The sequence below is a fragment of the Eptatretus burgeri genome, chromosome 5 (genome assembly GCF_056783735.1).
Source record: "Eptatretus burgeri isolate ZD-2024b chromosome 5, Ebu_testis_v1, whole genome shotgun sequence".
NCBI lineage: Eukaryota > Metazoa > Chordata > Myxini > Myxiniformes > Myxinidae > Eptatretus > Eptatretus burgeri.
The window spans coordinates 23361390-23378850 of NC_140965.1; the positions used below are offsets into that span (position 1 = coordinate 23361390).

General features: G+C 42.1%; 1 long non-coding RNA gene across 5 annotated transcripts in view; it reads left to right on the forward strand.

Moving 5' to 3' along the window:
* Positions 1–17461, forward strand: part of LOC147026064 (uncharacterized) — a 135521-nt gene that overhangs the window by 12699 nt on the left and 105361 nt on the right. For 4 of the 5 annotated variants that reach the window (XR_015058104.1, XR_015058100.1, XR_015058101.1 and 1 more), the window contains exon 2: positions 16640–16799. This is a non-coding gene — a long non-coding RNA (uncharacterized LOC147026064). Of the gene's footprint in view, positions 1–1939; positions 2104–16639; positions 16800–17461 lie in introns of all 5 variants that reach the window. The other variant, XR_015058102.1, reaches the window with a different exon arrangement.

The following is a 17461-nucleotide window of genomic DNA, read 5'->3' on the forward strand; positions in this document are numbered from 1 at the left end:
TGTCTGAGCGGTGAAGGAAGTGGATGCCATGGAAACATTGCCTTGGGTGTGATGTACACTTAAGGAATGGCACTTAACGAGGTCGGGATGGATAAAACTTTCTGAACTACCACTATCAATAAGGCCATCCAATTCCACTCCATTGAGCGTGACCCTCACAACCGCCTTTGATAACACCCCTGGGGCAGCGGCAGAAGACACAGCCGCTAGCGTTGCTTGATCAGAGGAAGTTGCACAAGCACCAGTAGCTACTGATGAAGTACTACGGCACACCTTAGCAAAATGACCCTTTTTCTGGCACTTATGACACACCGCCTCTCGTGCCGGACATTTTACACGTGGGTGTTTTAAAAAACCACAAAAGAAACATTTAACACCCGTAGCAGCCATTACAGTTGTGGGTTCCACTTCACCGGTATTCTGATTGGATGAGGCAGCACCCAATGAACGGGAGGGTTGAATAACACAATAAGATTCTGAATTTCTTTGGGCTGAATCTAGAGATCTATCCTGATCAAACATGGTAGCTAAATCTAAAGTCTTATTCTCTAATAAACGTTGTCTGATCAGTGGTGACTGCAGGCCACTAATGAAGGCATCCCTGATGGATTCTTCGCAATGTTGAGTTGCTGTTACAGCCCCAAAGTTACACTCTTTACTTAACGTTTTCAGAGTCAGAAGGTATTCATCTAAGGACTCTCTGACCTGCTGGTGGCGAGTTGCAAGACGATGGCGTGCAAACACTTCATTAGTGGGCTTTACGTACTGTGACTGTAAAGTACGGATAGCCTCATCATAAATGGTACACTCTGATATAGTTTCGTATAGTCTTGTGAGACAAAATTTGTAAGCAGACTCATCTTATCCAGATTATCCTGTGGTAGAGCTCCCAGGAAGTTTTCGAACGTCTTCAACCAGTGTTTCCATTCTTGTGCCGCCGTGGGTGAACTGGGATCCGAATCCAGCCTCTCTGGTCTCAGCAAACGCTCCATTCCAGTGTAGGCCTCGGCGCTCTTCTGGTCCAATCCAACCGGGTAAGTTTTGTGAGAATAAATTATTGTTGTAGTAATCAACAATAGACCTTTTCGATCGGCTTTATTCTCACAAAACCCATACGCATATCTACAACAACATGAATATACATAGGGTAAGAATAACAAAATACAATAACTTGTACACATAATACTGAAGGCAAATACCACATACGCATCACATAATAACGAAGTTAAACTCCATACTCTAATACCAATTACATTCCTCAGAGTACATTATTCCTACTATAGTATATAACATACCATTACTGTTCCAGCATGACTTTCCACGGAGTACGTGGTATACGTGTCAACACCAGCCATTGACCTTCATATACAGTGCTGCCACATCCGCCCAATTACCGTTGCCGCCAATTACAGTATGGCACTTTATTATCACAACAATTGTGAAATTTTGGGAGGCTATCCTTTATGATATTGATCCTGACCTTGACTTTGAGGGTTTTGAGGCCAGCGATTACCATTGCACACTTCTGAAGGCTGGACACAATGATGCAAGTGAGGAGGATGTTGTGCAGTGGTTGGCAGACGATGAAGCCGATCCTGGTTACCAGGTACGGACCGACGAGGAGATAGTTCAAGGTGTTCTTGGAGGCAAACAGCAGAAGGACAAAGAAGAAGAATAAGAAGAAGGAGAAGAAGAAGAGGAAGAAGAAGAGTATGAAGTGACTTTGAAGCCCAAATTGTCTGTCATAAGAGACCGCCTTGATGACGTCACAAATTTTATTGGTGCATTTTCTGACCAAGAAATGCAACCTTATTATGAACATTTTTGCCAGTTTAGTGCGACTGTAATAGGGAAGCAACATCAAGGGGGGACTGAGTTAAAGTTTGATGCTGACTTCAAGCCTGCCATTGCTCCTGTTTCTGCTTCATCTCCACCACAGCTCTCTTCCAGCAAGAAACCTTCAGCTCGTCACATCTTGTGGTTCTTAACCCAGACTCTGAAGGTGCTGAGTTTTGGGAGCACTCACCTCCTCAATCTCTTTGCTATGACTCAGAATACCGAGTCACCACGATCGATCACGGCACAAATGGTGACGACAGTAAAGTACGTTCTGTATATATGCTTGCTTCATTTTATTTCATGCTTGTTTTCTTCTGTTTATTTCTTATTTAAGTGTTTTTATTGTATTTATTCACTGTATAACTGCTTAATGATGTCTGTTATGCACAGGAGGACATCGACTAAGAATTAAAAAAACATTCAATATAACAGACTTTTGGCGTTAATGGACAATCCCTCCTCCTTTCGTCCGTTAAATCGAGGTTTTACTGTACACACACACACACACACACACACACACACACACACACACACACACACACACACACGTACCGTTCTCTGACCTGAGTCGAACGCCGTGATGTTAACGTCCATGCTGCAGGTTTTTGGCTGCTGCTACCAGAAGAGCTTCACACAGTGTAAATTACAATGATGGTAAATGTAATACTGTATACAATGTCAAAAGCTGTCACAAGTGAATGAAAATGCAGTTACCGACCAGTTTCGTCCTTATTAGTACATCATCTGGGCCATCATCGGGGCATCATCGCAAAGTTTCCATCCACCTTATGATTCTATACCAATCAATGTGCGACTCCAAATTGTGAGTGGTGAGAGCACCGGAACTGCATCCCATCCAACTCTTATGACCCTAATAAGGGCAAAACCAGTCAGGAGTTCTCACCACTCATAGTTTTGAGTCTCACATTGAATGGTGTGCAATATAATATATATATATATATATATATATATATATATATATATATATATATATATATATATATATATATATATATATATATATCTTCTTTCGGCTGCTCCCGTTAGGGGTCGCCACAGCAGATCAACCGTCTCCATTTCGCTCTATCCTCCACATCTTCCATTGACACTCCAACCACCCGCATGTCCGCCCTCACCGCATCTATGAACCACTTCTTTGGCCTTCCTCTTCCCCTCCTGCCTGGCGGCTCCATCTTCAGCATCCTTCTCCCGATATACTCCGCTTCCCTCCTGTGCACATGTCCAAACCATCTCAATCTCGCCTCTCTCACTTTGTCTCCAAACCGTCCTGCCTGCACAGTCCCTCTAATATACTCATTCCTTATCCTATCCATCCTCGTCACTCCCAACGAGAATCGCAGCATCTTTAACTCTGCCACCTCCAGCTCCGCTTCCTGTCTTTTTGTTAGCGCCACCGCCTCCAAACCATACAACATAGCTGGTCTCACTACCGATATATATATATATATATGTATATATATATGTATATATATATATATATATATATATATATATATATATTATATGTTGTTACGGATCTGGAAACCATATGCATTCAAACATACAGATGTCCCAAAGGTCAGTTACTCCATTAAGTACATGTGAGACAGGTCCCTTCCTTTTGTCTAGTGGGAGAATCAAAGGTGTGCATTGCGATGTTCTTTTAGGTAGGTTATTACATCTAACAAACCATCTAAGGCCATCCAACAAAACATGTAACGACCATCTAACAACCATCCAACAAACCATCTAAGGCCATCCAACAAAACATGTAACGACCATCCAACAAACCATCTAACAACCATCCAACAAACCATCTAAGACCATCCAACAAACAAACCGACAACAACACTGAACAAGCGCTTCACTCGCCTAACCGGCGACTCGCTGTCCGAGGAAGAATCTCTGGCAGTTCCTTCTCGGCTTCCACAAACTTTGTAACTTCTTTTTGCTGAGTATGGGCATGCGTGGAGTGGGGGCGGGGTTTGTCCGGCATGGCTGAAACCCCACCCAGAAAGGGCGGACCCATGGGAGCCCCATCCAGTCAGGGCAGACAGTAACGTCTCTTCCACCGAGCCCCCGCCCCATTCAGGGAGGTCCATAAAAGTTACGACGCCATCCTCAGCGAAGAGTTCTGTGGAGAGGAGTTCTGAAGAGTTCTGAGGGGGTTCGGTCGTTGGTTCTGAGTAAGTCTCTTGGAGGAGGAACGAGATTTCTTTTGGAGGAGCAAGTTGGTTGGTGTGCGCTCTACATTTTGCTGGCGTTCGTGGAGTTTTCCTGAGTCCCGTCCATGACCCTGATCTCCGCCCTGGGACTCCGACTGCCCCGCTCGGTTTCCTCCATGGGCACGAGCCCCACGCGTGTGACTGTGGGCTGAGCTGCACGACCAATAGCAGGTGCCGCACCACAGAGTACTCCCTCCCTTCAGCGTACAGGTACCCACGTGAACTGCGACTCCCAGCTCGTCTCTCCCTCTCTGGCTGCAGGGATCTTTCACTAAATCGTCTGAGTGTGTGGGCCCATCTTATAAGTAGAACTGTTAAGTGTTTTCCATCATTGTAAATTCTTGCTTGCATATCCGCGATAAGTCTTGCCCTGTGTCTTTTCACCTTCGACAGTAATTATCGCTGTGATTCTGTTGGGATAGGTGTCTATCAACTTTGCACACCTTTGATTGGGCAATATTTGCCCATTCTTCTTTACAAAACTGTACAAGCTCAGTCAAGTTGTGTGGGGAATGTTGATGGACAGCAATCTTCAAGTCATGCCACAGATTTTTGATTGGATTTCGGTCAGGGCTCTGACTCGGCCACTCAAGGACATTTATCTTTTTGTTCCTTCACCACTCCATTGTAGCTTTGGCTGTGTGCTTCGGGTCGTTGTCATGCTGAAAGGTGAACTTCCGTCCCAGATTTCAGCTTTTTTGCAGAGGGCAGCACGTTTTCCTCTTGGATTTTTCGTATTTTGCTCCATCCATTTTCTCTTATATCCTGACAAGTGCCCCAGTCCCTACTAAGGCGAAATATCCCATAACATGATGCTGCGTCCACCATGCTTCACAGTAGGGATGGTGTTCCTTGGGTGATCTGCTGTGTTGGGTTTGTGCCATGTGTAATGTTTTGCATTTCGGCCAAAAAGTTCCATCTTGGTTTCTGCAGACCACAAAACTTTTTGCCACATGGCTTCAGAATCTCCAGTGTTTTTTTTGCATACCTCAAATGGGACTCGAGGTGGGCTTTTTGAGTAATGGCTTCCTTCTTGCCACCGCACCGTACAGGCCAGACTTGTAGAGTGCTTGGGATATTGTTGTCCCATGCAAACAGTGACCAGTCTTTACCATAAAGGTTTGTCGCTCTTTCAAAGGTGTCATTCGCCTCTTGGTAACCTCTCTGATCAGTCTCCTCCTTGCTTGGTCATCCAGTTTGGAGGGACGGCCTGATCTCGGAAGGTCTTCCACTTCTTAATGATTGTCTTGACTGTGCTCCAAGGGATATTCAAGGCCTTTGTAATATTTTTATACCCATTCCCTGATCTGTGCCTTTCCACAACTTTATCTCGGAGGTCTTTTGAAAGCTCCTTGGTGCTCATAGTGGAGTCTTTGCTGTGAAATTCACTACCCAGCAGAGGAAACCTATAGGAACAGCTGATTTTATTCTGAAATAATCAGAATCACTGCAATTAACATCGGTGGAAGCCAATTAACTTGGTGTGTGATTTTGGAGGTGATTGGTTACACCTGAACTCATGTACAATTGCTATTATAAGAGGGGGGGGTGGACACTTATCCAACCAAGATATTCTAGTTTTGTATTGGTTCGCGGGCACCAGCAGTGACCACTATTTTCGTTGTCTGTCTGTCTGTCTGTCTGTCTGTCTGTCTGTTTATGACTCTCTCCAGAGCATAGCTCCGTGATGTTTGATGCGATCTTGATGAAACTTGGACACAAGCTAGATATCATGGTCTAGTTGTGTCTTTTTGTATGAGGGGTGTCCCACGCCCCTTGTGGGTGGAGCCACGCCCACTTGAATTTTTTATTTTATTTTTTTCTCGATTTTTTTTTTCTCGCAATTTCATTTCCTAGAAGCTGTGCGTAATGTCCTTAAGTACAACATATAAAAAATCCGATTTGATTTGGTCAATTTTGACGGAAGAGATAGGTTTTTATGGTAGGGCTTCCTCAAAAGCTTCCACTAACTCAATTGTACCTGTCGTGGCATTGTTCAATAATGCCCACGAACCATCGTCGCCTCCAGGCTAGTTTTTAATTAATTTTCTGAAATGTGTAAAATTTGTTTTTTACTTGGAAGTTGTGGGTTATGATGTGCAAATAAAGGTGGGAAAAGTCTGATTTAATACAATTTAATTCCAGGCTATAAGGCAACAAAAGGTGAAAATTTTGAAAGGTGGTGTAAACTTTCTATAGGCACTGTATATCATTACTATTCCAACATTTTATTTTTTACAGTCGGTCCAGATGCATGGAAAAGGCACAATACAGCTGTCTTGTGATGTGATACAAGGGTCGCTTAAAATGTTCTGAGAACAAAAACTAGAAGGACATTCAGTAGATCGCATACCTCTGCCAGGTTGAACAGTTTGTTTTGTATTCCACTGATAGTCTGGATCTGCATCCGGACCTTCACCAAAATCTAATCGGCTTGTTCTTGTCAACAACCCAACCTATCCACCAAGTTTCATCCAAATCCGTCCACAACATTTTGAGATATCGTGCTATATATAATTTATGGTCCTATCTCTCAATGGTGAAGAACCACTTTAAAAATTATCGTCTCCGGATCTGTATCTTCACCAAAATCGAATCATTTTGTCCTTTTCGCACATCCAACCTGTCCACCAAGTTTCGTCCAAATCCGTGCACAACGTTTTGAGATATGCTGTTCACAGACGGAAAAACATTTCGGAGTGAAAACATAACCTCTGTCCAAATTTCGGTAGCAGAGGTAAACATACATGATTAGTAATAAAGTAAAAAATGTTTTTTTATTGAAACACTATGTTCTGTAAAAATATGCTCCAACACACTTTTTTTAAACATCTTTTGTACTATCATATCTCTTGGACTACCATGAGTACCTCTCGGACCATGGTGAGTTTGACTGCAGTATCTCTTGTAATATTGTGAGAATCTCTCAGACTATTGGATCTTTTGGATTATCATATCTCGCAGACTATCGTGAGTATCTAAACAGACTAAGGAGTCTCTCTTGGACTATCATGAGTATATTTTGAACTGTTGTGATTATCTTGTTTGTAATTTTCTTGAACGGGCCACTCACCACATCGAGGAGATTTCTTCCCTCAGTGAGAAATATTGGTCTCATGTAGTCTGGTTTAAAATGTTAGCTACTGATCATCTTTATAAGTCAAACTGTTCTTGTGCTCTGCCTCAATGTATCCAGTTATCAGGTATAAAGATGTTTTATTTTAAACTAAACAATGTTATGTACATTGCCCAATCAAGACTCTTGCAATTGTTTTGGAGGTCATTATTATGAAGTGATATTAACCACAAATTTTCAAAACATGTATTCAGTTATGATGTGTAAATTGCACCGTAAGTAGTCTGCACTTACACTTTTTCTTTTCCGTCCACAAAATGCATAAAGCATGACTGTTTTTGAAAGAGAATTTTGTCTCCAACTTTTTAAAATATTATTTTCGATACGATGCTTTCGTCAATAAGTTTAATTTAAATGTTCCTTGAAGGAATTATGATGGATGATGGAATTTTTTGAAGCACCCTTTCCCTTCACCCCCTTCCTTACCCACAATCCATTCAAATAGAATGGATATACCTATGTGTACTGTAGTAACTATAGCAGATAGCTCCAAAAGACTCTGCTCAGCTTTCTCGGGATTTAATGCCTAATTACAATTACACTTTGCTTTCCTCAAAAGTATTTCTTGCGTGCCCAGAATGAGCCATCTTTGAAACAGAAGCAAAAAATAAGTGAAGGAGACAAGCAGACTTTGATCAAGACAGATTGCTTTGGTAAAGAACAACAAACAAAAAGGTATCCATCACGAGCATGAAGGAAAATGGCAGAGGAGATAAAAGTCATCTTCTGCCCTGCAGCAACTGTCTCAAACATAAATCGCTGTCAATCGCCCCTGCTCTAGCTTTATTGGAATTTTTTCTGCTTGGGTTCCTGTTGAATAGGCGACCACAAAGAAGGCAGAGCAAATGCTCATCAATAACCCTGGCAAATAGGCAGCCCTTGCATTGCATGTTGTCATACCTGTCCCACCGGTTCCAACGCAGAGTGTACCATTCCAATCTGAGAGAGCTCGGCACGTACCATTCGAGTATGAGAGAGCGAGCATTTCGGAGCAGCCGAGCACTCTTTAACGTACCACTTAAAAAAAAAAACCCTAAATCTTGAAGAAATAATCCTACCTTGAAAGGGACATCAGGTAACGAAGTGTTTAGAAGTGAATGTGACCTCAATGGGGGCAAAGCCGCAGAGTAGATTACCAGAAAATGACACGTTTCCACTGAATTTGAGTCCCTGAGCATGCCATGCATCAGGTGTCAACACGATTAGAGTAACTTGGACAAAATTCGTTTTCTGTGCTTGTGGATTTAATTTTAGTACAATAATTGTGTACCCTTAATTATATTGTTCTGTATTGGAATATCAGAAAAATGGGAGTATGTTTATTATGTGGAAAATATGGAAGAATTTTGACAACAAATGCCCCCTTCTGATCCCTGCATCTTTTTCACCCCAAGCCCCATTCTCCCTTCCTGGTATAATCCATCTTCTCCCAAAATTATTTCCAGTCTCCTCCCACCCCCCTTACCCTTCTTTTTCTCTATCATTCCTCCTCTCTTCCTCTTCTCAATCTCGCTCTCCACCCCTGTTCCCTCATGCGATGCATTAAATAGACAACACCCAATATGGAAGTGTTTAATGATTTTTTCATAATTAAGATGAAGACTTGCAAAATGTTAATGCTCTGATTTTGTTGTTGTTGTTGTTATTGTTAATATACAGGTGCCAATACTCATGTAAGAGCAGAGGAATATGGAGTAAAGAGGCAACAGACAGAAAGGAGTAAATGGGAAACAAGAAGGTACGGATGGACCATAGCATGAGGTGAAGAGGTCGAGTTGCAAGTGATATGGGAGCAGGATATCATCAGCGGGTGTAGCAAAGGTCATAGGTAGTGAATGGAAGCAGACTTGAAGGCCGGGAGGGAAGAGCACAATCAAGGTAACAGACTTGGGAAGCCAGTTCCACACGTGTGAGAAGGTTTGGGCGAATGAAAACAAAATAAACTGGAATGGCACTCGGTAGAGCACATACCTTCACCAGGCTGAACAGTTTACGTTTTGTATCCCACTGATAGGCCAGATCTGCTGACCTCAACCAAGCTGTAATTGGCTTGTTCTTATCTAACCAACTCATCCAACAAGTTTTGTCATAATCCATCCTCAACTTTCTGAGATATCATACTATATATCGTTTTTGGCCCCATTTCTCAGTGGTGAAGAATGACAATTTTTTTTTTTTTTAATTCTCGTATCTGGATTCGGATCTTCACCAAAATCTAAACAATTTGTCCTCGTCACACACCCAACCATTACACCAAATATCGTCCAAATCCGTCCACAACTTTTTGAGATGTCCTGTTCACAGATAGGCAGACAAACAGACAGACAGGGGTGAAAACATAACCTTCATTCACCTTCCTTGGAGGAGGTAAGTATAATATCTAGACACATTGTTCGATTGTTGACCATTAAGTCAGTGGCCGAATGTATAAGCAATAATAAAATGGGGGTGAATGCTCAATTGAAAGCTTTAATTGCTCTAAAAGGACAAAGGTAAAATAGTTTGCTTAAAGGTTTTTTCCCCCTTTTGAGGATTGAGGCTCATGGTAAAATGAGATTTTTAAATGAAGTAATAAACTTACTGGCGCCTGCTCGTATATTGTTTTAGTTGCATTCATTGAGAAGTAGTATGTAGATTGCCGCTTTTATGAAGGAGTCGCACAGTAATCCAACTGATGCGCAACTGCATTAATTTGAGGATAGAATTAAAAACATTTCACGTTATCGCAGGTTACGCTTTTAAGCGGATATTTTGGCTCAAATTATGCGAATATCATGAGTTTAACGAGATAAAGAAAAACATAGACTGTCTGCCCTATTATGCCCCCCACTGTACACCGGCGATATGGATCCATTCAAATGGCTAGAGACGGAACTTTTTGAGCCGGTCCACAATTTTGTCCTTTTACAACTCAAAGGCAAGCTCACAACCAATAATATATCCTTCTCAGTTCAAAACCCAATGGGAAAGGCCAAAGTGAGATTTTTCTTTCCCCTTGGGATTTTTTTCACATGTATGATTATTTATTAAACACTATCAAAGGTACCCGCAATGCCGGGTCCCTCCTCTCACCCCTTCCCCTGCCTCCTCACAGCCCACCCCCTCCCTCCAGACCGCCACCCCACCCCTTCCATCCCTCCTCCCACCCTTTCCCCACCCCCTCCCTCCGGAGTTGAACGAGATAAAGAAAAGATCCGGACTCCCACCCCTTCCCTTCCCCGTGACCCAGGTAAAAATGCTAGTTAGAACTATAGTATATGAGAGTTGTACTCTCATATACTATCGTTGGTAACAGGTCTTACTACAGTAGTCTACAGAGAATTACAACAAGAAAGGAATGCTATTTTTGCCTAAGGGTGGTTCGTGTGTTTATAAGTTATGAATTGTGAGAAAATGACTGTTTAAAACCCCAAGTAAGGTGCATTTTTTTATAAAGTTTGTCGCGATTAACCTTGTGAGCTCAGAGGAGTAGCGTCACAAACAAAAAACATCTAATTTGCTTTTATATTGAAGATAACATCGCTCAAAGCTCCGAGTAAAATGAAATAACATCCTAAAGGAAAGCAGATCCCACAAAAATGTGCAAACAAACAAACATCGAAGAATAGCATTCAGAGTTGAGCAACAAAGTCAAAAAGACAAATAAATCAAATGGAAAGTAAGAGAATGGCGAAACAGCGGTGTGTTCCATTACCCAGCAGGTTGTGGAGTGCTCACCAACTGGTTTGAGCACTCAAACGAAACGGTTGATAAGGAATGGCTAACTTGGTAAGCAATTAGCGATTCGTAAGAATGAAGATCAGGCATTCGATGATGAGCGCTTTGTTGTACAGAAAACGTTAAGACCTGTTCCAAGACAAGGAATTTTTGATAGGCCGAAACAAAATGGTGGATTAAGACCCCTGGGAGGTGAATGAGAGCTGACCAAGGATAAAGCCTGTTTTTGTTTTAATTTCATAAGGTCGTTAATGATCTTCAAAATGGGTGTTTAAATTTACCCAAACACCCAGTTTTCATTCTTGCACTCCCTTGGAGTTCCCTTAGTATGCATGCAAATTTCTGGTGCGCTAAGCTTCATGGTTTTGAAGTTATGGAGGAGACCCACATATACACTGATTGACACGCATACACGCACATGCACACACACACACTTATAATAGATGACGTCAAATTACAACTACGTTACAAATGTGGTGGATTGAAGGAGAGGATGGTTCCATAACAGTGCGCTGTCCATTTAGTAATCTCACAATATGACATATAAGTCAGGCGGACAGGTCCAGAGAGCTCACAAGGCAGACTGATCGGTGTATGCACTGCAAAAGTGAGGCATGAGTGGATAATACTCTGTTTAATCAACAGGTCAGCAGGAATATAAATTGTTTTCTCAATATCCACGCTGAAACTGATTAGTCAATAAATGATCATTTTGCTGATGCTCATTCTATACATAATGGAGCGGATGCATGTATGTTTGCATGTATTTATGTATGTATATGTATCATCTACTCCTCCGAGAGGATTTGACCAAGGAAGCAAAAAAAAATCATGGATTAATGAGCGCACCCTGAAGTTGTGCATGTGCAAGTTTCGGTTCATTCCATGAAGTTTTGAAAAAAACAAAAAATTCCACCCATCTTGGAATTTTCTTCCTTCATAGTGGGGGTGGGGGGTTGGAGGGGGGGGTAGGGAGAGGAATATAACCACAATGTATTATATATGCACTTAAGCAGTAAGCACGTTTTCGCTTCACATACGTAACCCGGATTATGTATATTTTTGTGAGCGATCGAGGCAGCGGTCTGTTGCTTATACACCGTCTAAATAAAGGGATGTACCAGAATCAGAACGTGTTGCATGCTTGGAACAAGATGGCCCGTAGAGTGTGTACTCTGCTATGGTATCAATAACTATAAAGATAATAACATGACCCCCCTGGCAGCTCCCCTTGGGAGCAGGTGCTTCCATTGTATATAATGCTGATACAATACAGAACTTTACAACGTACACTGTAACTGAAGCAGCCTATACAAAATGGCAAAAGCATCAGAGGGAAAACTGACAGCTTTCATGAAACAAGAGGTCTAATACAAACAACAAAAGGGAATTAAACAAACTTGTTACTCCAGAATACCGCGAGGCCTCATAGACTAAAGCAACCTTCTTGAGCACCTTGTGCTGGCACCTTTGTGACGATGCCTCTGGAGAAACGCCTTCAGAGCAAACCATGGCATGACTCCTAGTGGGAAAACATTCAAACACGTTATATTCCAATGGCGGGATAACTGAACGGTACCTTTACGACCTGGGTATGACTAAAGCTCCCATCTGATGTGCAGTGCCAACAAGGGGACGCAGCATCATCGTCCTTCGCCAGATGTGTTTCCTGCAATGCTATTACGGGCCTTCAGAGTGCGAATCTCATGGTATATTTCACTAGAGTATCGATCTCTGAACCATTTGTCTCCAAAAAGGCGACAGCCATTCAACCCTCCCAAATCTGCCAGGATGCACCATGCTTTCTTCCAGGAAGTCTCCCTTTTCAACTGCCTAAAGACAACTGTTGAGCAAACATGCTGGTTCAACTTTTAATCATCTTTTCTGATTCTTGTGAAACTGTATTCATTAACAAATATATGTAATATTGAAGATTGATCAACAATTATTATTGATCTTACTAAAATTAAGCATTGAAATGTCAAATGTCTATCCAAAGAAGTTGCAGCCCCCATGCCTTACATCTTGCTCAACTTGATGCTATGGAAACCAAGGCCTTCAAGATCATTGGAATCTCCTGCGATGAAGCTGACTCCATGGGCCGATCGATCACTTTCCTATTGCATACAGGTCAGTGGTCTCTCTGTTTTCTGTCACCTCCTTTATGGTCTTGCACCCTCTGCTCTCTCCGTGCTTTGTCCCCCACCCCTCAGGGTCCTGTAGGGTACACGTTATCCACCAGCAACACCCTTCTGGTGAAACTTCCAAAGTCCAGAATCGCTACTCACCTCCACTCATTCGTTCTTCTTTTACTCCGCCTGTGGAATCAACTTCTACATACCCTTCAACCTCATTCTTCTCTCCAAAGCTTCAAGCAGGGAGTGCACCAACATCTTCTGTCATTCCCTATCTCAGCCAGCAGTCTTCTCTACTACCCCCATGAACCCTCCTAACCCACTCCTCTTACTTGCACATTGCAGTGTTTATTCCTCTTCCCATCCCTCTTTTTTTCCTTTGTTCATTACATTTCTTGTTGCATCCACCAGTGGTGCCACTCTCACTACTTTGCCCTTTTTGCCATTTTTTCATGACATATATATATATATATATATATATATATATATATATATATATATATATATATATATATATATATATATATATATATATATATCAAAGAATAACAACAAACAACTCTGGCACAGGAGGTCATTCGTCCCTTCACGTCTGCACAACACCAACACCAAATACCACGATCACCCAGTCCGACCAATATCCCTGTAACCCTCTATCTTCAATGCATCTAAGTACCGATCTAATTACAATTTAAACCTAAACTACTCTTTCTGTTGCCACTAACCAACAAGAGAGACCCATTCCATGCATCAACTACTCTCTCGGTGAAAGACCCTTGTACGACCTAACTCGCTTCATCTTTACTTTCAGCCTGTGGTTTCTATCACTGTTCATTCTGCTGAAAAAAAACTTGTACACTTTTTTTTGTCTGTACCCTTCATGATCTTAAACATCTCTATCAAACCCCCTCGTAATCACCTCCTTTCGAATGTATAAGGTCCAGTCTCCTTCAACCGCTCCTCATAGCTTCGGCTAGCTCGGCCTGGAATCTGTCTTTTCACTCTACGCTGAACCCTTTTTTTTGACAGCTATGTCCTTTCTTTTGATGTGGTGATCAAAACTGTACCCAATAGCGAGTCTCGATGAGGCCTCACTAAATTCCTGTACAGTGTTAACACTACCTGTTTTGATTTATAATTTATCCCTCCAAAGATGCACCCTAAAACCCTGTTGGCTTTACCTATAGCTCACTGGCACTGTGCTGTCTGCTTACCCCCAAAATCTATTACCACCCCCATATCCTTCTCCCGTGTGACAAGACTGCTCCTTGAATCATGCAATCCCTATTTTATTTGTTCTTACTCCTACTTTATGTTCGTTTTTTGGGGGGGCCATCCTTTTTTGTACACCGTCCTTCGAAATGACTGGTGTTTAGCCTGGAGTCGAATCTCGTCCCAGCTATAAGATGTCGTGCTCGTGTTTCACATGCAGTGCCGTAGATCAATGTGTGTTGTCCCTCAAAAGGACTTCGAGCTGGAGAAATTGTTTGCCAGTACTGGTCCGTTAATGGATGTTAAATATCCCACTCTGTCTTTTGCAAAGAGTAAGCTCATTATCGCTGGCACCCTGAACAAATAGCGAATTCCTGCCACCTTTTATCGAACGTCAATCGTGGCCATCCGGTTCGTGAAAGACTTGGGCAAATTTATGTTTCCCGAGCGACTTCATTCGACAGTGGGAATAATTTGGGGTCGTTGAATTATAAGTATTAGTCAGTCTCTTGCCCGAGTGTACATATATATATATATATATATATATATATATATATATATATATATATATATATATATATATATATATATATATATATATATATATATATATATATATATATATATATATATGTGTCATAGTCTCTTCTCGGTAAATAGTGGCATGATATCTGCTTTCAGGGTCCTTCGTCTTACATTTAGAGAATAACTCGACCTCGACGGATGAAGGTGCAGAGAGAACACAATCCGTCGGCACCCTTCTGCAAGAACATCCCACCATGAATTGTTGTTGACGACATACGTATGGGAGAATTAATGAATCGTTTTCATAATAAATGTCTCCATTTTCTGAAATGTCACGTATTGCTCAGAGAAATATAAATATGAAGTCAGGCTTGAGCGGAGCATGCGTGGTGGATTGAGTATGTGCGTAAGTGCCACATACCGAATATTTCCAAATGCCGACCATACCTTTCATTGAGACTTCAAAGCTCCAGGGAAACGAGTATTTATCACAAACATCAATCGATCATCGCCTTAACTTGTCATATTTATGATATGTTAAGTTATTAATTTATTCTTTTTTTTTCTCACCGTTTAACAAAAATATTTTCTGCCTAAGTACAGTATTCCACAGATACGGAAGGTTATTGTAAACCGAATAGTCAGGGGTAGGTTTTATGACAGTCCATTGTTGTAGATTACAAATTTTTACCAAAGAAAGGTTTCCTAAATTCAAAATACCTGTATTCTCATTCCAAGACACTTTTTATTTCAATTTTTTTTTAAATACTCATTTTATATACGAGTGGGATTTTCAAGGGATTAAGGCACAGGAGGAGGCCATTCGGCACATCATGCCTGCGCCACACCAATACCAGATTTAATCAATCCGTCGATACCCCTTCCCTTCGTGTGCAGCCTTTTGGCTGATACTCTGGTACTCATTTCGCCGAACTTAGAAGGATGACACGTTGAGTCAACCCCCTGCTGCATGAATTCAGCAGTTGACAGGGCTTGAACTCAAGACCTTAGGATCCCAAGCCACCACCCAAACCACTAAGCCAACAGCAGGATAATACACATTGTAAGCAAGAACGAACCATGCTTCCCCATTGTCTCTGGTCGCTCACCAGCATTTATTTTTCCCCATTTATTTATATTTTAATTTACGGATGCTTTCCTACGGTTCTGTGTTTTTTTCCGGTGTGTCGGCTTTGATGTCTGTCGGCACACAAAATTTCAGCTCACTACATCACCCAGAAGGTACCGATCTTTAATATCAGTCAGCCAGTGAATTAATTATTGAATGGTTAGAATGAGCTTTATATATGAGATACAGTACTGTACTTAGGAAATATAAAAATGTATTTTTTATTTATCAGTGCTCTTCTTCATTCAACTAGTTATGGCATGTCTTGAACAATTGGGAGTATCATGTTCGGAGAACTTTTTAAAAGCTCCACGGAGCACGATAGATACAGGGTGTTCCAGATGAAACGCCATGATTTTCCACATTTATTAATGACGAATTTATTATTAACGAAGCAAAGATACAACTGGTACCACTGCAGAGAGGAAACTACCATTCTGATTAACCAAGTAGCTGTATCTGTGTGCACACTTTGCCAAAATGTCTCGGCTAATTTGACGTGTTCAATCCCAGATCATTGTTTGTGAGTCAACAGTCAAGTGGGGCTATCTTCTTGTCTTGCCCCTTAAAGAACCCCCATGAGAAGCAGTCGCATGGATTAAGGTGTTACTTGAATGCCTTTGTCAAAGCATACCGGTAAACGGTTTAAGATGATCCCACCAATGCGTCGGGAATGGAGGTAATGCAAGCCGTTAACCATGGTGTATGTTCATCTTTGCAGCTTTGCAGTTACAAAGATGATGAGAAGAAGAAGAAAGAGGAGGACAAGAAAAGGAAGATGAAGAAGAAACATTGATGCAAGAGGAGGTCATTCAGCCCATCATGCCTGTGCAACACCAACTCCAGCTACAACCACCCATCCACACACAAGCTACCTTCAAGTACTGCTAATATCCTTCTACCCCTCTATCCTCAATCTTTCTTGGTATTTCTAAACCAGTCTCAGTGGCATAATGGTGAGAGCACCTGTTCTGTGGCTGTGAAGTCAATGGTTCAAACCCTGACTGAGTGATACCAAAGACAAAATTATACGTGCTGCTTCTTTGCTTGATGCTCAGAATTTTTTTAATAGGATAGAGCACGGACAAACAACAATAAGTTGGTAATAGTGCAGGTCCTGATGGACTTCATGGCACCCTCCTGTGTTGAAGTTCCTTGTAAGGGAACTCGCCGGGGGTGTCCAGGGTGGGCACGTGGGATGGATACGACCCTTGTCCAGTCGCCAGAACACTGCAAGACGGGTGGCGAGGGTGGGGCGGTCGAGGGAAGATCAACCCGGGAGCTCGGTATGGAGCTCCAGGCGTGTCAAGCCAGATGTGCGAATGAGACCGCTTCCGGCCCTAGGAGCCTGGCAGGGCATGGCTGGGACTGCTATGGCCAAATAGAGAAGTGGGATTCAGGTCACAATGCTTTGCTTCGGGTTGTCACCCCATCCTTCGCCCAGGGCTTATAAAAGGCGGATCGCGGAACCATCTGCCCTCTTCTTCGCCTCTCTGCCTTGCCCTCTTCTTCGCCTCTCTGCCTAGCCCTCTCCTTCACTGCT